At 41.0% G+C, this 23,668-nt stretch overlaps 1 protein-coding gene across 3 annotated transcripts in view; it reads left to right on the top strand.

The window, feature by feature from the left end:
• Window positions 1-2,462: 2,462 nt before the first annotated feature.
• The window catches only part of SOX2 (SRY-box transcription factor 2), a 1,239,357-nt gene continuing 1,218,151 nt past the window's right edge, over window positions 2,463-23,668 (top strand). For all 3 annotated transcript variants that reach the window (XR_012751674.1, XR_012751671.1, XR_012751669.1), the window contains exons 1-2: window positions 2,463-2,564; window positions 15,994-16,303. The gene's annotated coding sequence lies outside the window, so the exon portion shown is untranslated. The remainder of the gene's footprint in view (window positions 2,565-15,993; window positions 16,304-23,668) is intronic.

Genomic DNA, 23,668 nt, shown 5'->3' with positions numbered 1-23,668 from the left:
CGGAATCCTGCAGGTTGCGTTTTTTTGACTCTTTACGAAGCGCAGAAAAACGCTACATGCAGCGTTCCATCCACCAGGCAGTTACCGTAATTCCTCAAGGCAGAGGATAGCAACGGATGCCGTTCAATGCAAGTGTGAAAGCAGCCTTAGAAAACTCCACTGTTTTATATTGTGTAATTCATTGAAAGCAAAATGGTGTATCAACAGTCAGTGGAAACTAAAAGTCATCAAGAACATGACGGGTAGATTCAAAATCACCTGTAAAATCAAAGTGAATGATTGAAATCATAGGCAGATCACGGCAAGTATCATGTGACTCAGTAGTGTATATGACCCCCAAATGCCTGAATCCATTCTGCACAATGTCCGGGCATGCTCCTGATAAGATGGCAGATGGGCTCCGGGGGATCTCTTACCAGCCCTTGATCATGACATCATTGAACTCCTGGGCTTCTTGGCAGCATCAGAAACACTGATACATAATGTCTGAGAGGTTCTCAATTTGACTTAGGTCTGTGGAAAGTAAGTGCCAGTCAATGGCACTTGTGCAGCGTGAAAAGGCTACAGGTACTGCCTCATGCTTCCAGTTGTGACATGAACACTAGCAAAATGCAAAATTAGAGCTGAATTAGTCAGGAAGGATAAGGGGAGAGTAATTGTCTATGGCCACCACCTGTAAAAACTTTTCTATTTTTGGGGGTAGACTTGCTTTTCCCACTCCAGGGCATTTGTTTTCACTTTCAATTGCACCAAAGCAGGTGAAATTGAGTCACAATTAGAGATGAGTTGACTTGAACTTTAAAGTTCGGAGTTTGTACCAAACACAGACTTTACAAAAATATCAGTATTTCAGTTCGGAGTTCGGGTGCTTTACATATACAAACCACTCGCGTATGATTGGTGCTCTGCTCTGTGCGAGCCGCTAGCAGTGTTTGAATGCTCGCACTTAGGCAAAAACAGCATTATTGAATGTAGTATGCACAAAAAATTTAAATAAAAAAATTAAAAACCTTGCCTTTTCTTCCCTTGAAGTGATCTGTTTATGGCTGGCTGCACGTGGGCGTAGACCCAAACTGACCAATCAGTGACTTCCAATGAGGTTCAGATCAAGTCCAGGTCCAGAACAGAACTTGATGTAAAGTCCGGCTAAACCTGCGAACCTGAACTTCCATGGGTCCTCTCATCTCTAGTTATAATAATTTTTGATGTTTCACTTGAGTGATGTTTGAATCTTTGGACAGTGTGTAGAATGATTATATTGAATTAGGACTGATAAAATTCTATTACAGTCCATAAATGATCTATATGTTATCACATTACACTTTATTGCTTTTACATATTTCTATAACAGACACTAACAAGATTACCTTTATTGCTGCTTTATGGGATAGAGTGGCTAGACCTTACCAAAGTTTGGTCCTACCATATTAACCCTCCCCAGGAGAATTGTTTACTTGTGCCCAAAGGCTCTATCACCCCAATGTAGGCTAATGAAACAGGGGCAAGACAGACAGTCTGCAGATTTTGGGCACTGTGTTTGTGGGGAACATAATGTTGCCCCGCTTGTCCTGTCTTAAACTTGAATAAATAGAATACAATAATGATTCAAAATACAATATTTTTTCCCAAACTAATAAAAAAAATACAACAACTATGTCTTGTTAAATTATGTTTTTCTTTACTTTAAGTTTACTTTATACATAAGTAAATTTGCTATGAGGTTAAATATCAGTGACGCATCACCCCCCTCCCCGCAATGTTCAAACACGTCGCCCTAGGATTTCTAAATCGTCATCTGCACATTAACGGGTTAATTAATCTAACAAATACATGCTGTCAGAAAGAGATATCACTGTCTCATAGAGGTCAGGTGGGAGGACAACATATTGTTTCCTTTGGATTAAACCTCCCCAAAAATTAAAGGTCTTAAAAGATGCAGCACAAAAGAAAAAAAAAAAGAGTCAAGTTTAATGATAAATCTGTCCTCGGAGAACCAGTCAGAATGGATAGTGTTTGAAAAGGATTTAAAAACCCAACTGTGTGCAGAAATTAGAGTTTTGCCCCTGAATCATATGGAATTACAGTTCTGGAAGCATGTGCCATGCCTACACAATACAGCCCAGAGGAAGCAGCTATTTCTGTTGGTTTTTATTAAACCAACCAAGCAATTTAATTCTTTTGTTCAGGAGAGTTCTACTTCATTGATTAACAAAAGCAGGGATATAATTTTTTCAGCCTTTTTGAAAAGCCTGAAATGTCAAGCCTTTTAAAGCAGATTATTCTGCCTCTGTGCAGTGAATACAGCCAGAGTAACCTTTTGTCTACAATTAAATATTCTAGCATAAATATAAAAGAAAATCAGAGATGGGAAAGATTGACTCAGGAGAGATTGGAGAGGTAGATTCACACACTGATAGTGGAAGCAGCTTGCTTCTAATTAAATATGCCACTGAGTCTCAGAGCATTTGCTTTCAGCCGCAGAGAAGAGAGGCTGCCCAAGAATGGGAGGAAGAGATATATCACATAATCTGTTTGTCCACAGTTCTTCCTTGGGGTTTACTAAGGTATTTTCATTTTTTATTCCTACATTGTCATTTGTTCTGGGTATGAAAGGTGATCTCTCAGGGGCACAACCACCTAAGCTCAAAGTTTATTCTGCCTTGTTTACAAACTGAACTGACTTGGTGTTTTTTTTTTTATTTAGTAATTATGCGTTTATATGACTTTTAGGTTATGACAGTAACATATTGCATATGTTATGTATCTGCACTAGAGAGCAACATTTATTATCTTGCATTTCTGAATGTACGGTACCCAAACTAAGTGTTTAATGTACATTTTATATATAGAAAGCAATTAAGACGATATTTCATTAGACTTAAAAAAACATGCATTCCTATATCTAGTTATAGTCATTGGCCACATGGGGAAACTTTTAACAATGCTTTTAGAATGTTACTATATATACACATGTAGCCCTTGTGATTAATATTGTATTTTGTATTTTTCTCTATATAGTATGACCAGATACTATATATCAAAGAGTTATCTAAAATTGTATAACTGTACCCATTTTTTCTAGTTCTTCATGTGCGCCCAACTTTTTCCATACTTAATGAAAGTTGTTGGTAGGATGTTTATGGTCCACATTTCAGGGACATATTCTTCCTTTAATATTATATAAATTAAATTAGATATCTCATATACAAACAATACATAACACTAGTACGAAGAATATGAAGTATTAAGGTATATGGACTGTTTGCGGACTATAGATGAACTATACATGTTGCTGTCTTGATATAGTTCATCTATCTATGTATCTATATATATACACACACACACACACACACACACACACACACACACACACACACACACACACACATATTGTATTATGTTTCATATCAGTCATTTCATTTGTACAGGTCCATCTGTGTTTGCTGAGTTATCCTATGCAATACCTGCAAGTATTTCTACTAATTAGAACTTGACATTATTCTTTGCTTCCTGACCCCTGCAGCCCCCTGTAATTAGTTAGCTCTATCAATTCCATTACAGTTACATTTATTTGTAGCTTTGTAACTGATGTTTATTTTTTCCCTTCTGTCTTAAAGAGATTTTAGCAAAAAATCTGAAATGTTGGCTAATTGAAAATGGCTTGTATAGCTGAATTGTGTTGATCAATATATGTGTATTATATTCGGTAGTTTGTTTTTGATTAAAGCATTTGTTATGTTAAGAAGAGTGGATGGTAAAAATCATTAAAATACTGTATTAAGAAGAGACAATGGTTCTTGGCTCCTAAATATGTTTAATTCTTTTTCTTCTACATTTTCTAAGAATTGAATAATCTTTATTTTTATTACGTCTAAATTATCTGACGCGGAGATATCCTACAACACTGATCATGACAGTGTCCCAAATTGGAATAATAGTCTTCTTCACTAATACCAATTTCATAGGAAACTAATAGAGCTATGAGCATGTTTTATCTATTAGCAGAAGTGTTTGCAATCTGTGAGTCCTATTAATTAGAAGTAACTATAATTATTTATGACTGCACACGTCAAGTTGGTTTGACCGTTTTCCTAGGACAACCTGTAGCTTAAACCTGTAGTGATGACCTGTAAGTTGGAGAAAGTTTAATTCAATAGACAGACATTTATTTTATTCTAATATCTCACAAAATGAGGGTTTGAATGGAAAGTGCTAACTGTGTGCATTGGAGAAAAGGCAAATAAATGACAGTATTTCTTAATATTGGCTGCTTTACAGTAAATGACATATGTCTAGGACATATATTTATAGATTTTGTACCAATTTCATTGTATGAATTGGTTGATTAAATATATATTTGGCTGAAATCACATAATGTACAAGAGTATTATTATGTATTATTATATTAAGAACTATTATACAAAGAACTATAACTACTTAATATTGCATATGTAAAAATTATATAAATATAGGGAATATTATATTGTGAATTAATAAAAATCATGAACTAGTTATTTTACTTTCTATTATTTCATTAGGTCTATTCTGTAACATTTTGACGTTCTTTGTATTGAGTTTTATCATTTAATAAAGGTCATAGATGAATTAGAGATGTATACACTGTAATCTGCTATGATCCAGACCTGTGTTTAAACTGTTGATTTTATTTGAGGCCATGGTAGACCTACAATCTTAGGGCCTACAAAGAGTTAGTGTTGGTCTCTAATTCGCACTTTTCTGGTCCTGAGTGATCATAGTAGTTGCAGGGTTGTGTACTTAAAGGGAATCTGTCACCAGGTTTTTGCCACCTTATCTGAGAGCAGCATAACATAGGGTCAGAAACCCTGATTACTGTGGTGTGTCACTTACTGGGCTGCTTAGTGTAGTTTTGATAAAATCACTGTTTAATCAGCAGTAGATTATCATTAGAGGACTACTTGGCCTGCCGTCACGTAGTCCAGCATATTCATGAGCTCTGTATAACTGCTAGATCTGCAGCAGAAAAAACATTGATTTTATCAATATGACAGCAAACAGCTCAGTAAGTGACAGATTACTGGAATCAGCATCTCTGTCTTTACATTATGCTGCTCTCAGATGGGGGAATACAAACCTGGTGACAGATTCCCTATAATTTATTTTGACCCTACACCATTTTTAATTGGCTTGAAGCCTAAAAATGTGTAGAAATTGTCATATAAGAAAGATGTACCTTAAAGGATACTCCTACGGTATTAAAATGAAGAGGCTTGTTTCTGTTCATTGATAAGTAAAAACTTGGATTGCCCCAAAGGTACGAATAACTTTCCTGTTCTAAAAAATGAAAACAGTGATCTGTTTGGTTGTTATAGAAAACTCATTGAGTTTGCTCTTGACTAGTTTTCTAAATTAGGTTTCTAGTCTGAATGTTGGAGTAGCTGGATGTCCAAAATCATTGTGGCCCTAAATTATCAAGAGCGGTGTTGTTAACGTCAGCCTTGATTGAGGAGCGTGGTGGAATGAGAGGCACCTGATTCATTAAGAAGCTCATGTCTCTTAATAAATTATGCACATCTTAAACTTTACATTTGTTTAAAACGAAAAATAAAAGTAAAAACAGTTGACTAAAAGCAATGTCCGGAGCCAAAACTGAAGAGACTGGAGTTAGATTTATGGCATAATAAATGCTACAACTCATCATCAGTTAAATTAAAAGGAGTTGCTCTGTCCCGTTGTGTCCACATCCTCCCACGGGTCCAACCATTTTGTCAGAGGTGGCCAAAACTTGGGTAATAAAAAAAAGTGTATTACTACAAATTTTTGGCAGTCCCTCAATGTGATGACAGACTTGTGAATCCTCACATTGCACACATTGTGCACTGTAAGTATTCACTGATGACAAATCCAGGAACAATGGTCACATGGCCACGTGTATGCAATATGCATATGACGCACCCACGGGGTCGGGGGGATACTCGTCACTGGGCCAGTGTATGGGGGTTGGGATGTCACAACGGCCAGGCCCGGTTCCGCGACCCCGGCGGTGTCAATAAAGATAGAGGGGTTACTTACAGGGGAGAATTTGTGACGCCACCTGTGGTTTGTGGCTAATATAGGAGCCGCCGCTGCGGGAGATATCCTCTGACGCAGATGGTAGTGTAGCTTGGTTGGTGCAGCTCTCCACAGGCAGAGCTCAGGTCCCAGGGATGTTGGTAGTAGTAGTCTCCTGCTGCCTTGCAGCTAATGTGAGGGTAGGGCGCGGGAAGGATTGGACGACACAGAGGTTGCAGTAAAACAGTCAAAGTTCTTTACTCACTGAGATGTCACTGCCTTTAGAGTGCCGGGTCCCGCTGTCATGGACTTCAGCCGATCCCGGATAGTTTGGAGGTCAGAGCCGGTGTTTCTCTCTGTGAGTCCTTTCCTCCTTGCGCTGTGATGCGCAGGTCCCTGCGGATTGAAGCTACGCTGAGACCCTTTGCCTTGTATTGGTTCCGGTTCACGCCCGTATGACAGGCAGCATGAGTCCGTTACTGGTGCTGCTCTTTTGTCACGGCTCCTGGCTCTAATATGCTGCTGTTCCCCGGGCACTTTGTGTGGGCCAGGAGACTTGCAATATCCTGCCCGGCAGATTGGGCTGGTGGGACTTGAAGTACCCACCCGGCCTAGGGCTCTGCATTCTGCGTGCTGCGCTTGGCCCTGAGGGAGCTATGGCGCAGCTCTCCCCTCAGCGACTGTCTTCTCTCCTTTCCTCACTTGTTTCCTTGTCAGAGTATAACTGCAACTGACTGTGTGGGTCTGTGTCTCCTTGTTCCCCATTCTCTAGCTCCACCACCTGGGTTGATGAAATAGTGGGTAGAAGGTCCACTACTTTAGTTATGACCACCCCCCAGGTCCCTACCCGAACCCAGTCCCAGTGGGAAGGCAAATGACTGTGTGTTGTGTGGATTGTGGTTGTTACCGGCAATGACCTCTTCCATACCCGGAATGAATACTGCACCTCAGTCAAGGTGCAGTACCTTGTGGCGACTGAAGCCTCAAGGGCGCCACACATACTCCTGACCAGAATCCAACTAGGTGGGCACAATCTTATTCAATACACTTGCATTGAGCAAGGCTGCAGTCATCGAGTTGGAATGCCAGCAGGAGTATGCAGATCACATGATCGATGCAATGTGAGGATTCACGAGTCTGAAGTCACGTAGAGTGACTTCGGACTTGTGGATTTAGAACAGACAACTCCTATAAATGCAAAAATACAGTTGTCACATTTATACCCTTGGATAACTCCTGGGCAACTTCTTAAATGTTTTTGGGTTTTTTTTCAGGGAAATCAACTTTAAAAAGTAAAATGGATAACTTTCTAATATAGTCCTAGTTAGCCAAGTACACCCATTGTCTACTAGCCGCTCTGTGGGTTCTGTTTACTTCCAGTCCTGTGGTCTACAAAAAGCAGTGTTTTCTGTATACCCATAATCAAGGCAGTACATGAAGGGACTACCTAAGTCTTATTTCAGTAGCTAAACTAGTTTTTTTTCTGCCTTTGCACTTCATGTGATAGGCAATGGGGCTGAGTTAGTTATTGAAATATGGAAATAGTCATCCTAAATTTAGTTTATTCTTGATATACAGTATCTGGTCCATTTGAAAGGTTAATCTTGGCTCCAATTGTAAGCACACCTGAGAATGGGGCCCTGGGCTACAGCATGTTCTATGCTTATACTCTTGAGACTTAAGAGCTGTGTATCTACCAGACTTCTGCACAACACAACTGATGGTCCCAACCCCATTTATAAGTCAAGAAATCCCACTTATTAAACCTGACAGGGCACACCTGTGAAGTGAAAACCATTTCCGGTGACTACCTCTTGAAGCTCATCAAGAGAATGCCAAGAGTGTGCAAACCAGTAATCAAAGCAAAACGTGGCTACTTTGAAGAACCTAGAATATAAGATATATTTTCAGTTGTTATACACTTTTTTGTTAAGTATTTCATTCCACATTTGTTAGGTCATAGTTTTGATGCCTTCAATGTGAATCTACAATTTTCAGAGTCATGAAAATAAAGAAAACTCTTTGAATGAGAAGGTGTGTTCAAACTTTTGGTCTGTACTGTATATATACATGTACACAGTGGAACCTTGGTTAACGAGAACAATCCGTTCTGGGAGTGTGCTTGTTAACCAAGTTACTCGTTCAGCAAAGCAAGATTTCCCATAGGAAATCATTGCAATGCAGACAATTCGTTCCACAACTTGTTAAATGTCCCATCCTGGTCCCCTATTGTGCCATTCCAACCATGGACAAGCACACACAAACACACACAAACACGCACAAAACACGCACACACACATATTATGCTCACCTTACCTTCCGTTTCATCGCCGGCCTCCTGGATCTTGCAGTTCGTTGGTACAGGGTGTGTATCGGGTAACCATTGAGACGAGGGAGAAACTTCTGGAGCCAGAGCGGAGACGTCAAAGGCAGGAGCCACTTGCCTCTGATTGGACAGTGCACTGCCTTTGAGTAGCAGCTGACAGAGGAAGCTCCTCCCTCATCGCGATGGTTGCCGATACACATCCTGTACCGGCAAATTACAAGTACCATGAGGCCGGCAATGGAACGGAAGGTACACATATTATGCTCGCCTTACCTTCCATTCCATCGCTGGCCTCATGGATCTTGCAGTTCGCCGGCACAGGATGTGTATTGGGTAATCATTGCGACGAGGGAGTAATTTCCACTGCCAGATCAAGTTCCTCCCTCGTCGCTATGGTTGCCAATACACATCCTGTACTGACGAACTACAAGAACCATGAGGCCGGCGATGGAACGGAAGGTAAGGTGAGAATAATATGTGTGTGCGTGCGTGTTTGTTTGTGTGTGTTTGTGCGTGCTTGTGTGTGTATGTGTCGACAGCAAAAGCGGGTTAGAGCGTGGTGGATGTACGGATCCGTAAGTGTGTGTGATGAGTATTTTGCTCGTTCAGCAAAGCTTGCTCGTAAACTGAGTTACAAATTTACAGCAAGCTTTGCTCGTTAAGCAAAATACTCGCTAACTGGGTTACTCGTTAAGCGAGGTTTCACTGTATATACTGTATATATATATATATATATATATATATATATATATATATATATATATATATATATATATATATATATATATATATATCTACACACACACACACACACACACACATGTGGTCAAAATTGTTAATGAAAGAAAAACCCACAATGGTTACAGAAATACCTTAAATCTGACAAAAGTAATAATAAATAAAAAATCTATGAAAATGAAAGTCAGACATTGCTTTTTAACCATGCTTCCACGGAATTTAAAAAAGAATAAAACTCATGAAACTAATGTGACAAATGGGACATTTTAAATCAAGGTATGTCCACTACTTAGCATCACAGGTGTCTACAATCTTGTAATCAGTCAGTGGGCCTGTATGTAGGGCTACAGATACTCACTGTGCACTTTGGTGACATGGTGTGTACTCAACATGGACCGGAGGAAGCAAAGGAAAGAGTTGTCTCAGGAGATTAGAAAGAAAATTAGAAAATTATAGACAAGCATGTTAAAGGTAAAGGTTATTAGACCATCTCTAAGCAGCTTGATGTTCATGTGACTACAGTTGCATATAATATTCAGAAATGAAGGATGAATGGGACTATAGCCAGCCTCCCTAGATGTGGCCGTAGGAGGAAAATTAATGACAAATCAAAGAAACTGATAATACGAATGGTAACAAAAGAGCCTAGAAAAACTTCTAAAGAGATTAAAGGTGAACTTCAAGCTTAAGGAACATCAGTTTCAGATAACATCATCCATCTTTCTTTGAGCCAAAGTGGACTTCATGGGAGACGACTAAGGAGGATACCATTGTTGAAAAAAACAAACAAAAAAGCCAGACTGGAGTTTGCCAAACTACATGTTGATAAGCCACAAAGCTTCTGGGAGAATGTCCTATGGACAGATGAGACAAGAATGGAATTTTTTGGCAAGGCACATTAGCTCTATGTTCACAGATGGAAAAATGAAGCATATCAAGAAAAGAACACTGTCCTACTGTGAAACATGGGGGAGGCTCTGTTAAGTTCTGGGGCTGCTTTGCTGCATCTGGCACAGGGTGTCTTGAATCTGTGTAGGGTGTAATGAAATCTCAAGACTATCAAGGGGTTTTAGAGAGAAATGTGATGCCTAGTGTCAAAAAGCTTGGTCTCAGTCGCAGGTCATAGGTCTTACAACGGGATAATGACACAACACACAGAGTTAAAAACACCCAATAATGGCTAAGAGGAAAACATTGTACTATTCTGAAGTGCCTTTTATGAGCCCTGACCTAAATCCTATTGAACATCTTTGGAATGAGCTGAAACATGTCGTCTGGAAATGGCAACCTTCAAACACCAGACAACTGGAGCAGTTTGCTCTTGAGGAGTTGGCCAAAATACCTGTCGAGAGGTGCAGAAGTCTCATTGACAGTTACAGGAATCATTTGATTGCAGTGATTGCCTCAAAAGGTTGTGCAACCAAATATTAAGTTAAGGGTACCATCATTTCTGTCCAGGCCTATTTCATGAGTTTTATTTTTTTTAAAATTCCGTGGAAGCAGAAAAGCAATGTCTGACTTTCATTTGTTCATTTTCATAGATTTTTTTAATTTTATTATTACTTTTGTCAAATTCGAGTTATTTCTGTGACCATTGTGGGTTTTTCTTTCATTAAACGAGGGGTACCAACAATTTTCACCACGTATATACAGGGTGGTCCAAAAGTAGGTGGACAGAAAATAATAACATTTATTTTGATTTATATATAAAATTATATTTACTCTTTGGGTATTAATTTCTTGAAATGCTACTCTTATGTAATTTTTCAAATCCCTGACACTTTTTGGTTTTTGACTATAAACTTTGTCTTTGAGTACTCCCCAAAAGAAAAAATCCATTGGGGTCAAATCTGGTGAACATGCCAGCCAATCAAGCGGGCCTCTTTGGCCAATCCATTTATTAGGAAATGTTTCATCAAGATACTCGCGGACTACTCTTGAATAATGTGGAGGGGCCCCATCTTGTTGGAAATAAAGGTCATTTGAATTAGGCTGTTGCTGTAACTGGGGAACAACTTGATTCATTACAATTTCGAGATACTTATCTCCTGTGACTGTTCCATCAAAAAATATTAGTCCTAAAACACCAAAACTTGAAATACCACCCCAAACATTGACACCAGGCTCATTTAGTTGTTGCTCTAATGTTAAATGCATGTTCTCATTATACCAGTAAATATAATTATGTCTGTTAATATAGCTGGATAATTTGAAAGAAGCTTCATCACTCCACATAATGTTATCTAAAATTACTGAATTTTCTTCAATTTCGTTAAGCATGATCTCACTAAATTGCAGCCGCTTATCTGGATCATACTCCAATAAACCATAAATTAGACATGGACAATAAGCTTCCACCCAATATATTACAAGATTTGCATGATAGAAGCTCATAAAATTCCCAATCTTAAAGTGTTTCTTCTTGTGGACTTTTTTGGACTCTGAACAAATTTTTCAGCAACAAGTTGTTTATTATTTTCTGTACAGGTTGTTTTGGGTTCACCAGTTTTTGGAGCATTAAGGATTGAGCCAGTGACATTGAATTTGTCACAAATGTGGTAAATGGTTTGTCTCTTTATGGCTTGAGTACCAAATATTTCAACCCAATTTGCTATAACGGTTTCAGCATTTTGAGATTTCCAATACTCTTTTAAAATCCATTTTCTTTGATCTGTATTTAAATAATTTGCCATTATGGGTTATCTGAATTATCTGAAAAGAAAACAGATTTGGGGGAGATTTATCTGTGAAAACTGGATCTGTGAAACTGACTCAGTTGCCCTTAGCAACCAATCAAATTCCACCTTTCATTTTCCAAAGCGTCTGTGAAGAATGAAAAGTGGAATCTGATTGGTTGCTTAGGGCAACTGAGTCAGTTTCACTTGACACCATGCTTGATAAACCTCCCCCTTCATAACCCTATTACACATACTGTCCACCTACTTTTGGACCACCCTGTATATATATTTATATAGAGGCAGACAATAGAATGGTCCTAGATTATGTTGCATAGGATTATTAAATAACATATATTATTTTTTGTATACATTTGTGTATATATAACACACACACACACACACACACATACGTACATATACAGTACAGACCAAACGTTTGGACACGCCTTCTCATTAAAAGAGTTTTCTTCATTTTCATGAGTCTGAAAATTGTAGATTCACATTGAAGGCATCAAAACTATGAATTAACACATGATGTGGAATGAAATACTTAACAAAAAAGTGTGAAACAACTGAAAATATGTCTTATATTCTAGGTTCTTCAAAGTAGCCACCTTTTGCTTTCATTACTGCTTTGCACACTCTTGGCATTCTCTTGATGAGCTTCAAGAGGTAGCCACCGGAAATGGTCTTCCAACAGTCTTGAAAGAGTTTCCAGAGATGCTTAGCACTTGTTGACTCTTTTGCCTTCCCTCTGCGGTCCAGCTCACCCCAAACCATCTCGATTAGGTTTAGGACTGGGGACTGTGGAGGCCAGGTAATCTGGCGTAGCACCCCATCACTTTCCTTCTTAGTCAAATAGCCCTTACACAGCCTGGACGTATGTTTGGGGTCATTGTCCTGTTGAAAATTAAATGATGGTAGAACTAAAACGCAAACCGGATGGAATAGCATGCCGCTGCAAGATGCTGTGGTAGCCATGCTGGTTCAGTATGCCTTGAATTTTGAATAAATCCCCAACAGTGTCACCAGCAAAGCACCCCACACCATAACACCTCCTCCTCCATGCTTCACAGTGGGAACCAGGCATGTAGAGTCCATCCGTTCACCTTTTCTGTGTCACACAAAGACACGGTGGTTGGATCCAAAGATCTCAAATTTGGACTCATCAGACCAAAGCACAGATCTCCATTGGTCTAATGTCCATTCCTTGTGTTCTTTAGCCCAAACAAGTCTCTTCTGCTTGTTGCCTGTCCTTAGCAGTGGTTTCCTAGCAGCTATTTTACCATGAAGGCCTGCTACACAAAGTCTCCTCTTAACAGTTGTTCTAGAGAGGTGTCTGCTGCTAGAACTCTGTGTGGCATTTACCTGGTCTCTAATCTGAGCTGCTATTAACCTGCGATTTCTGAGGCTGGTGACTCAGATAAACTTATCCTCCGCAGCAGAGGTGACTCTTGGTCTTCCTTTCCTGGGAATAAACAATTCGTGTCGGTTGCTTACCCAATGTAGCTGCAATTAGCAAAGCAAGATATGGTCTCAAAAGTAACGTGGTAACAATTTAAAATGTAACTTTTAATAGTTTATAATAAAAGAAATTTTTGACCACACAACATAAAAGGTTGTAAAACCAACCTAAATGACTAGGGCCCAAAACAGGCTCCTACTATTACCAAATTAGGACACAGGCACGGTAGGAAAGTCACTCACCGTAACCATAAAAATAAGGTGACCAGACAGAATTGTCACCCTAATATGCACACCGAGATATACCACACTTCAATATACAGTGCTCAAAACAGTCACTAGGACCAATAGTTAGGTCCTGCTGTGGTAAATAGATAATGCAAAAGGTTGTCCAATAGAGGGGGGGGCAGACCCTTCAGCCTCACAATACCCCTCAAATGGCAACACTCTGACCTTAGTTTGTGCTTAGACCTCCCAACGCGTTTCTTAATTCACTTAATCATCAGGGGACTGTGGTCAAGAAACCAAGGGCTTCAGTATGAAGCAGACTTCCTGCATGGTGTGTCAGGGCATGGCATAAAGCTTTATGCCACCTCTTCGCGGTGAGCAGCCAATTCTGCCCATTACCTTGTATTTATATTCTATAAGACATTTAGTTGACATTAAGTTAGCTTCCTTTTCTCTGCATTTATTTGCTGACAGTATATCATTCATTGTTCTGACTATACATTTTACTTTTGACCATCCAGTTTTATTCTCCTCTAGTCTATATACACACAGCTAGTTACTACTGATGAAGGTCAACATGGTGACCGTAACATCTTTTTTGATTGAACTATTTGCTGTTGTGAATAAAACCATCCATTTTTTAATTAAATTGGAGTGCCTGGTTCAATTATACTAAATCCCCTTGTACACCTGTAGAGAGATGTTAAAATTGCTACTGGGAGAAGGAACCCTTCAAATATCATAAAAATCATATGAGACCTAGAGCAGTTTGCAAAAGAAGAGTGGTCCAAAATTGAGGTAGAGGGGTGTAAGAAGCTTGCTGGTGGTCATAGGAAGTAGTGGATTGCAGTTACCGTATTTTTTGTTTTATAAGACGCACTGGATTATAAGACGCACCCTAAATTTAGAGATAAAAAAGGTAAAAAAAAATAAAAATGGGGTCTGTTTTATACTCCGGTGTTGTCTTACTGAAGGGGGGCGGCAGCGGTGATGGAGCAGTCACAGGAGGCAGAGAATGTGCTAGCAGCGGCAGCGGCTCCGTGGTGTCAGCGGCGGATCAGTGACAGCGGCAGCGGCGGGTCAGTGGTGTCAGCGACGATGTCAGAGCTGCACAGACAGCCCCCCCGGTATGCTATATTCGGATTTTAAGATGCACCCTTCATTTTCCTCTGAAATTTTTGGGAAGAAATGTGCATCTTATAATCCAAAAAATTTGGTATATACTTGAAACGGTGTGCAACAAAATATTAAGTTTAGAGTGCCAACAATTTTGTCCAGCCCATTTTTGGAGTTTTGTGAAATTATATCCAATCTGCCTTTTTTTTCTCAGCTTGTTTGTGTTGTTCCAATACATACAAAGGAAATAAACACATGTTTAACAAGACGTGTTATTGCAGTAATTTTCTGGGAGAAATACTTCATTTCTGGAACAATTTTAAGGGTGCCAACACTATCTATGTATTTATCTATCTAAAATATATTTAACTGAGGTGTTGACTACAGATGAGCGAATCTGAAAAGTAAAGTTTGGTGTTCGTAGCCTGGCCCAGTGTGAGCCACTTGCAGTGTTTGAATGGCTCACCCTGTGGTTAACAAGAGTGTTATTGGGTGTAGTGTGTACCCAAAAAAGAAATGGATAAAGCCCACCCACCCTCTACAAAGTGCTCTGTTTATGGCTGGCTGTATGTGGGTGGACAATCTCACTGCCCAGTCAGTGACTTCCATTGGGGTTCAGGTCAAGTCTGGGTCCAGAACCGAAGTTTGTCTAAAGTCTGGCTAAACGCTTGGAACCAAATTTCAATAGGTCCACTCATCTCTACTGTTGACCTCTGAAAACCATATAGAAATATATGACTGATTAATTAAGAATGGCGTTTTGTATGCCACTTTTAATGATCAGAGCACTGGATTAAGATGCATCAAATTCATTAAGAAGTGTGTGTTTCTTATTGAATTTGGTACATATCACAACTGTTGTGTGCCTTCGCCAGAAATGTTACTGCAGCCTTGTGCTGGCGTACATTTCTGGCCTAATTTATGCCACTTTTATGTTGTAATTTCTGAACATTATATTCATTTTGATATACTTAAATCTCCTAATTCTAAATAAAAAATTGAAGATATTGAATAACAATGAAAATAATTGCTATGGTGGAACAAGATGTATGTAAGAATATTTAATCTGTTCTTTATAATTCTCAGCATTTCCAATGGCCCCATATTTGGTTTGTGAAATACACATATGCATTGAATGTGTTTATAAGAAATGCTTATTCTGCACAACCAGTTGCATCCATTATGTTGAGGCTCTCAATATATAGAGCTTCTGCTTGATTGGCATCTGCATGATACTTCATTCGTTAAGAATAATAAAACAAGAATTTTCATGTTGGGTCCCAGTTTCTATTTTGCTTTGATTTTCATTCACAATTTTAGGGTCTGTCATCTGTTTGATGCTAAAAAGAGCATCACGCACGTTTCATTCTAAATAGTTAATTAATCTCCTTTTTCAAATGTCTTTTCTTTTAGCCTGAATGGGAATTTTTCACCCTGCTATTATATTCTATTCAGAAAACAAAAACATGTCAACTAAGTAAGATGTGAGTGCAGCACAAAAACCTCATGAAGATGCATACCAAGAGAAGACGGGAATGTAGTGAGACGGAAAACACCAAACCATTTATATTAAGGGGATATGAATGATCCCTACCAGATATCTCCACTCTTGAGCCACCATGGAAAAGGTTGGACTTCTGCTTTACTAACTATCTGTGGAACATTTTTAAACATTTTAAAGTATCGAACATCCCTCTTTCAGAGCTATACTGCGCACCTAATGGTAAGTTATTTGCTTTTTTGTTTCTTTTGGGCTTTTAAAACAAATATTGGACTTTGATTGGCCTTAGAATGTATAACATGAAAGACTTGATTTTGAAAGTGCAAATAAACTTTTTTGGCTTTATAAACATGTATAGTCTGAATGTCTAGTTATACAGTTTACAAAATATAGGCGAAGAGGTGTGGTGGTATTGATGGTGGATCAGAAGGGTTTCTGAACAGTTTAATTCTGATAGTAGATTCAGTTTGTTGTATGGACAAGATAGAAACAGACCGAAATGGAAGACATCTAAAGTTGTGTAAAACTAAGCAAATTGTGTAGGGTTCTCAATATGCTTAGGACAGTGCAGAGGGCAAAATATTGTTGTGTGTTGCAGTGTTACCTTTCAAGGGATTTCGTGTTTAGATTGACATAGTTGTACCCTTGTTTGATTTTTGGTGGCGAACTCCGGAGACATATAAGCTGTATTACAAGCTTTTATTGTTGTTGTTTTTTTTTTGTCAATTTAAGACTAATAGATAATAAATTAAAGAAATTAATTCAAGTGGCAGTTGAGTTTTAGTAGAACAGAATTTCTTAATGTTACTCTTTATATTCTTCCAGTGTGGCTTTAATCTTTGAGGAATCCACCAAATATATGATACCCGTGTATGATTTTTTTTCTCCAGCATAACTTTGTCAGGGAGACCCCTAAGGCTGCACGTTTTTTGCTGTGTTTTTGTTGCAGTTTTTGGTGCAGGTTTGTTGTCAGTAAGTTCTGATTTTTGACTTCCCAGCAAAGTCTATGAGAATTCAGATTTGCCGTACGCACGTTGCAGTTTTTTTGTCTGCAGTTTATTTGTCAAAACCATGGGACAAAAAAGAAGCAGCATTCTTCTGACACAGGTCACCTACATTGTTTCAGGGTACATTAATACTGCTCTGGAGTTAAATCTTTCTCTCTCTCCTTCCAAGACTGCTACATCTGACAATCGCAGCGAGCACCATAAAACATGACTGCCCACTGTCATGTATGATCATTGGTCACATCACTCAGGTGAGTGATCCACCTGTAGCTCACTTCAGTCGCAGACTCATTTGTGGTTACAGGTGGAGGATTCCTGCTGTGACCACAAATCACCTGAGTGATGTCACCGCTGATCGCGCGGCTCACTTCAGTCACTTGGGTGATTTGCTGTCCCAGGTAGAGGGCTCCAGCTGTGGCCGCGGCTAACCTGAAGTGAAATTACCGCAGACCGCACGGCTCACTTCAGTTGCTGCATAGAGCTCACAGTGGGAAGTCATGTTCTATGGTGTTCGGTGTCAGCGTCAGACGTAGCAGTGCTGGAAACATCTTGGGACCTCATGTGGATTACACTTGCGGCCTTCAATTCAAGTTTTCAGAGTGTAGGTGTCAGGAAACCTAAGTTTGGTGAGCACCCAGAGGTGGCCTAGTAACATACGTATGGGAGGGACTGCTCTTACTTATACATTTGGGTGGTCCCTACCTCATTGAGACTCAGATAGTGGAATACATATTCCATAGCAGTTTACAATGTGCCCATTGTGGTGGTGGCCTTTACCCTCCTCCTCCCCCTCCTCCTCCTCCTCCTCCTCCATCATGTCATTCTGCAGCCCTCAATTCAAGTTTTCAGAGCTGTAGGTGTCAGGAAACCCAAGTTTGGTGAGCACCCAGAGGTGGCCCAGTAACATATATTTAGGAGGGACTGCTCTTACTTATACATTTGGGCATTGGGTAGTGTTGTAGCTGTTCTGTTTTGTTACAAGTCAGCTTATGGGATCACCAGTGAGGTCCTCTGAATTAGGCCTCTTCAGACCTAATCAAGATCGAGCGCTCGGAGAAAAAGACCTGTATCCATGTGAGCATGATCAATTTTCTGTTTATTTAGCTAAGGTACAGTTTATTTATACCATTTACAGATCAATGTGATATTGCAAAAAAGGCTTCTAGCTGGACTTTACAAGTTGCTCATATGACCTTTAAGTTTTAGCAAAACAAAAATGTAGAGTCATGCATATGAGATAAGAAGAAGATAAGAAGAACATTTAGAGACAATAATAATCCTTGAGTCAGGCTCCATAATGACTATGAACTACCACCAGATATACTTACTAATGGAACAATAAAATATCTAAAATAAAGAAATAGAGAAACTATTAACCCTTCTATATCAATTTCCCCCTTTTGTAAATGGTATAACCTTCACTACAGGGTCAGTAGGCGTCCAAACAGGAGCTGCTGGCTCATGGGCCTAGTACCCATGAGGGGTCTTACTACCACTTCACCCATCCACCCTCAGTGTGGACACCTACTCCCGGTCAGCAGAGGCCATTTGGGGTCCGTAGTAAACTACAGAGGGTTCAATACTGGAAGTCTTAGCACATACATTATTCAGTAGTTTAGGTAATGCATATATCAATGCTTTTACAGCTATATAAAGCAATAGACAGAACAACAATATTTGCAGTGTTTTATGAGCACACCACGTATTGTTCATTTGTTTTCCGGTCATACCCGAGATACAGCTACCCCGCTCCCTCCTAAAAGTCTGTCTAATAAATGATGATGTACAGTCCTCAATACCCTTGTCTGAATCATATTCCATCCACCACGAGTATCAATCGGGCCGTGTGATATTTAGCTGGAACCAGGGTTTAGTAACCCATCCAACTATAGTCAATGTAGCAGATACATCACGAGGTACATCTTCTCCCAAAAATCTAGATTGAGTCCAGGTTTCATTGTGTATACAGTCTGGTACCAATACCTCCTGTGGTTCCAGAGGTAAGGCTAAATAAGGCATCGTCTTTGAAGAAATAGGACTGTGTGTGCAGATCCAGCAGTCTTTTGGCTTTTCTCCTTCCATGTCCTCAGTAAGAGAAATATGGTGGCGAATGAGTTTATTATCCCAGTCCGTATTTAAAAGTTCACTCAGCGTTTTTGTTGGGTGCAGCAACCCTGCTACACCTAGAAGGATAATTAGCAAAACTGTCATTCTGCTGGTGGAGTGACCTTTTTACAGTGACTGGAGTGGATCCAGGTGGGTTTTCCCTCAAGTTTCACTGAGGTGGATGTGGTCAGCTGGACCTGGAATGGGCCATCAAAGCGTGGATCTAGGCTCCTTCTCACGTGTCTGCGCATGACCACCCAATCACCTGGATTCAGCTGATGCACATCTGCACTTGCATTGGTATCTGGAATGGATGAAAAGACATGTTTATGCACCACATTAAGTCTTTCCTGTAAGGCCTGGACGTAGGCTGTCATAGTGCCGTGTTGCATCTGTAACACTTGTGGAAAGTAGAGACCTGTTTTTGGGGCACTACCAAAAAGGACTTCAAAAGGAGACAAGCCTGTCTTTCTATTTGGAGTGTGTCTGACTGAAAAGAGTGCCAGGGATAAGCACTCTGCCCAATTATTTCCTGTCTCTGCCATGGCCTTTTGAATTTTTAGTTTAAGTGTCCCGTTTAATCTCTCTACTTTTCCACCGCTCTGCGGATGATAAGGGGTATGGAATGCCTGCTCTATTCCCAGGGCGTGCATAATGTCCCTCATTATTTCTCCAGTGAAGTGTGTACCCCTGTCACTTTCTATGACTTCTGGGATGCCATGCCGACAGACTAGTTCCTTCATCAGTTTATCTGCAGTTGTTTTAGCATTTGCACATTTTACTGGATAGGCCTCAACCCATCCTGAGAAGAGATCTACACATACCAGGACGTATTCATACACTCCTACCTTGGGTAGTTGTATGTAGTCTATTTGCAGTTGTTGAAACGGGTAGAGCGGTCTGGGTGTTGCTTTCTTAGGGACTTTTACTGTTTTACCTGGGTTGTGTTGTGCGCAGATAATGCAGGATTGTACGTGTTTGGAGGCTACGTAACTGAAGCCAGGAGCGATCCAGAAGGCATTCACCTGGTTACACATGTGAGTTTTTGAGGCATGAGTAGGGCCATGTGTTGCTTGTGCCATCATAGGGAACAGGGACCTTGGTAAACACAACCTATCCTTACTTTCCCATACTCCATTCGAGTTCAGCCCAGCTCCCATTTTATCCCAGTTTTCCTTCTCTGTTTGGGCAGCCTGATGCTGGAGGGATTTCAGGACATCCAGACTCACTGTGGCTGGGACTTGCTGGATCCCTGCCACTATCCTCTGATCCCTAGGCCTCTTTGCCGCTGCTTTCGCCCTTCTGTTGCCTGCTACCTCCAGTGAGTCACCTTTTGTGTGTGGTTTCACCTTAATGATGCCAACCTGGACTGGTAACATTAGTGCCTCCATTAACCGTTTTATCAATTCTGCATTTTTAATAGGCTTACCAGCTGACGTAAGAAAAGCTCTACTTCTCCAGATAGGGCCAAATTCGTGACAGATCCCAAATCCGTAATTTGAGTCTGAATAAACATTAATTTTCCTACCTGATCCTGCTCTACACGCCTCAATGAGCGCTGTTAGCTCCGCCTCCTGCGCGGACATGTGCGGCGGGAGTGGTTCAGCTCGGATTACCTCATGTGAGGATACTACTGCATATCCAGTGTAGAATCTCCCATCCTGGTGGTATCTGGAGCCATCTACAAAAAACTCAAAATCTGCATTAGTAGTAGGTGTATCATAGACATGTGGAAAACCTGCTGTCTCCTGACTCATCAGCTCTATGCAGTCATGTTCGTGCGTCATGTCAAAGTATTCATCCTCACTTGCTACCATTGTCACTAATTCCCCCTTCTCTGAATCTACTGGCAAAAAGGTGGCTGGATTCAGAACATTACACCTCTTGAGGGTGACATACTCAGGAATCAGAAGGGCACATTCAATTCTGAGCTGTCTGGCCATAGACAGATGTTTCGGTTGGACTTGCACAAGTATAGCATGGATGTCATGAGGGGAGTAAATTGTTAAGGGAAATGTCAATGTGATCTCACAAGCCTTCCATAGCAGTACTGCAGCAGCCGCTACAGCACGGACAGACGTGGGAGACCCTCTGACAACTGGGTCCAATCGCGCTGAGTAGTAAGCTATTGGTCTTTGTTTGTCACCATGTTGCTGTGTGAGGACGGCTGTCGCATGCCCTCCCTGTTCTGTGCAAAACAAGAAAAATGGTTGATCGTAATTTGGAATACCTAGGGCCGGGGCAGATACAATGAGTAGTTTTAGGGAATGGAAGGAATCAATAGCTTCCTGAGTGAGGTCAAAGGGGTCAGATAACAGACAATCATAGAGGGGTTGCATCATTTGCGAGGCAGACCTTATCCAAGGCCTGCAGTATGACACTAAGCCCAAAAAGGTGTGCAGTTGCCGGTGGGACCTGGGTAAGGAGAGATTTTGGATTGCTTGTTTTCTCTCCTCAGTCAGGTGTCTTGTACCTTCAGAGATACAGTCACCCAAAAATGTTACCTTTTGCTTACAGCACTGTAATTTTTCACGTGAAACTTTGCAACCATTCTCTGCCAGAAAACACAGCAAAGAAATTGTGGCTTCCTTGCAGGACGTCTGGTCTGGACAGCAGAGCAAAAGGTCATCTACGTACTGCAATAGCGTAACCTGTGGATGAGGCGGTTGCCACTGCTCCAGAATTCCTGCCATAGCTGTAGAATAAATGGTAGGTGAATTCATTCCTCCTTGCAGGACGACTGTCCACATGTACTGTTTCCCTTCATGTGTGAAGGCAAAAGAAGGATTTTTGTGTACTCACCGTAAAATCTCTTTCTCTGAGTCTTCATTGGGGGACACAGGACCATGGGTGTATGCTGCTGTGACTAGGAGGCTGACACTAAGTGAACATAAAAAGAGTTAGCTCCTCCCTGGCAGTGTACACCCTGAGCCGGAGGCGGTACTATGCCAGTTTTGTGTAAAAGCAGTAGTAGGAGAGCCTTGAACAACCATAACTAAACAATGTAATACAAGAGAAAAATGTGTTTGTTGAAAAAAAAACAGTGCCTTATGGGCACGTAAATATACAGTAGCCGGATGGAAACAAAGGTGACCCGCAAACATCAGGAAACATCCGGTAAATGAAGACCTCACAATCCAAACAGGGTGGGTGCTGTGTCCCCCAATGAAGACTCAGAGAAAGAGATTTTATGGTTAGTACACAAAAATCCTTCTTTCTCTATCGCCTTCATTGGGGGGCACAGGACCATGGGACGTTCAAAAGCAGTCCCTGTATGGGTACATAAGCCGACCTACAGAACCAAAGCAAACAACAAATTCTGTGGGAAAGCTCTGTACAAATGTTTACTACCTTTTTAGAGGTGTGCGACGGCCGTCTGCAACACCTGTCTCCCAAGGAAGGCATCTGCTGATGCCTGGGTGGGGACCCTGTAAAACCTGGTGAAGGTATGAAGACTGGACCACGTTGCGACTATGCAGACTTGCTCGGCTGAAGCCTGGTGTCTGATTGCCCAAGACGCCCCAACTGCACGGGTGGAATGGGCTCTTTCTCCCCTCGGAGGGGACTTGTCCCTGATTCGGTAGGACTCCGCAATGGCTGATCTGATCCATCTGGCAATGGTAGCCTTGGATGCCGGCATACCCTTCTTGTAACCAGCAGGCAGGACGAACAGGTTGTCTGATTTGCGGAAAGGCGCAGTTCTCGAGACATAAGTCCTGAGCGCTCGTACTAAGTCCAGAGTGTGTAGTGACCTTTCCAAGGAGTGAGTGGGTGTCGGACAAAAAGATGGAAACACGATCTCCTCATTCAGGTGAAAAGGAGACACCACCTTCGGCAGGAACTCCGGAGACGGGCGCAAGACAACCTTGTCCTGGTGAAAAACCATAAAAGGTGAGCGGCACGACAGAGCTGACAGTTCGGACGTTCTCCTGATTGAAGTGACCGCCACCAAAAAGACCACTTTCCAGGATAAGTGTGAGAATGTAGATTCTCCGAGTGGTTCAAATGGAGCCAGTTGGAGGGATCCTAAAACCAGATTAAGATCCCATGGTTCTAGCGGAGCCCGATAGGGTGGATTCAGATAAGCGACTCCTTGGATGAACGTCTTGACCTGCGGACGTGATGCTAGGTTTCTTTGGAAAAGAACAGACAAAGCCGAAACCTGCCCCTTGATGGTTGCCAGCGAGAGACCCGCTTGCAACCCTGCCTGAAATAACGCTAGAAGCGTCGGTAGTGAAAGAACTAGCGGGGAGAGATTGCCGTTGACCTCGCACCACTGAAAAAATGCCTTCCAAGTGCGGTAGTAGATCTTTGACGATGAGGGCTTTCGAGCCCTAATCATAGTCTGAGTCACTTCTGGAGCAAATCCTGACTGGGCTAACAGCCAGGATTCAAGAGCCATGCCGTCAAATTGAGAACCCCTGAATTTTGATGGAAGAGCGGACCCTGAGACAGCAGGTCCGGCCGATCTGGA

This window comes from Anomaloglossus baeobatrachus, chromosome 3, assembly GCF_048569485.1.
Source record: "Anomaloglossus baeobatrachus isolate aAnoBae1 chromosome 3, aAnoBae1.hap1, whole genome shotgun sequence".
NCBI lineage: Eukaryota > Metazoa > Chordata > Amphibia > Anura > Aromobatidae > Anomaloglossus > Anomaloglossus baeobatrachus.
The sequence above is the reverse complement of the archived record's forward strand: the minus strand, read 5'-3'. Positions and strand labels throughout refer to the sequence as shown.